We start from the raw sequence: 1,682 nt of genomic DNA, 5'->3' as shown, positions 1-1,682 counted from the left end.
GTGCATGTGTACCTGTGTCTACATGCTGAGCCATCTTGGTGACTCCCCAGTTGCCTCCTTGATGCCAAGCCTTTATTTAAGTTTAAATATTTCTTCTGATATTAAACTCATATGTTTATGTACTGACTAGAAATCTCCATTCAGGTATCCTACAGGTATCTCAAAATCCTCACACCTGTATTTGATGTCTATGCATGTAAAAATGCACTGTCCCCTCTCTATAACTGGACACGTCCCCTCAGTTAAGTGAGAATCTTGCGATGGACTCCAAGCGACTGGCCCCTTCACAATTCTCCAGTTAATCAAGCGCTAGCACTTCTAGTCTCCTTTAAATTTCATTAGGAAAGTTCACTTTTCTCTATTCCCACTCCCATCACCCCAGTTTAGCTTTTAGCTGAGAACTGCAACCAACTGTCAAGCTATGTGACAGTTTTAATTATTTTGAACCCGATCGTCACAGTCATTAACCTCTGATCATACCAGTCTGAGAATATGAACTTACACGGGAATGAAATAAAATACCTTTAGATTTGCAAAGCCCTGCTGATTGGTTCCCCCAGACACAACCCACGTTGTTTTAATAGAGTGTGATGGTTGGGATGCTCATGTGTTAGAAGCTTGGTTCTTAGTATGAGAGAGAGTTGGATCCCTGTGGGACGTCCTGTCCTTGTATGTGCACGTTGTCCTCAAGGGGAATTGAAGCCATTTTCAGTGGATTTCTTCATCGGTTCTTACAGACGGGGCTGTCTTAACTGGAGTCTGACAGTGTACTATTGTCCGGATTTCTGGCTGTCCGGACCATCTCTGGCCACCACGCATAATCATACAGCAGGTATCAGGTAGCTTCCCATCTGATACCTTGACAAATACCTTAGGTAACTTATAGATAAAATGGTTATTTAGGTCAATCTGTCCCAGCCTGCCGTCGGGTGGCCTTGCTTTGTGGTCTGTGGCAACCTCATTGTGCAGGACACAGTTATGTGAGAACATGGAGAATGGAAAGCAACCGAGTCCCTCATCTTGTGGTTGGCAAGCAGGAATAGAGATCGGGAGCTCACAGACCCTAACACACTACCCTAACCTAAGATGCCACCCCTACGGGGCTGCAGGGTCACCCCTACGGGGCTGCAGGGTTGTTATTTTGTTTTGTTTTGTCTTTTTTAGATTTTCATTTTATTTTAATCTCTTTCATCTGCTCTCGGACCCTTTTCCTCCTACTGGGTTGCCTCATCCATCCTTGATGTGATGGTTTGTGCCTAATCCTACTGTATCTTGTGCTTTCCTTGTTCAGTAGAGATCCCTGGGAGGCCTCCTCTTCTCTGAAGGGAAATGGAGGATGATTAGATTTTGGGTGAAGGGAGGTTGAGGGGGCACTGGGAAGAGTGGAAGGAGGGGAAATTGTCATAAGGATAGGTTGAAATTTTTACTATTTATTTTTTTTAAATTATGGACATGTGTGTGTTTGTGAGTGCGCATGTGTACATGAGTGGGTGTCTGGTGGAGGTCAGAAGAGGTTGGCAGAGTCTCAGGAGCTGGACTTACTCGTAATTGTCAGCTACTTGATGTGAGTGTTCAGAATCAAACTTTGCTCCTCAGCTAGAGCTGCAAGTGCTCGTAACGGCTTTCCAAATTTCTTCCTTCCTTCCTTCCTTCCTTCCTTCCTTCCTTCCTTCCTTCCTTCC

This window comes from Grammomys surdaster, unplaced genomic scaffold (genome assembly GCF_004785775.1).
Source record: "Grammomys surdaster isolate TR1022 unplaced genomic scaffold, NIH_TR_1.0 185, whole genome shotgun sequence".
NCBI classification, from domain to species: domain Eukaryota; kingdom Metazoa; phylum Chordata; class Mammalia; order Rodentia; family Muridae; genus Grammomys; species Grammomys surdaster.
Note: the sequence above shows the minus strand (reverse complement) of the source record.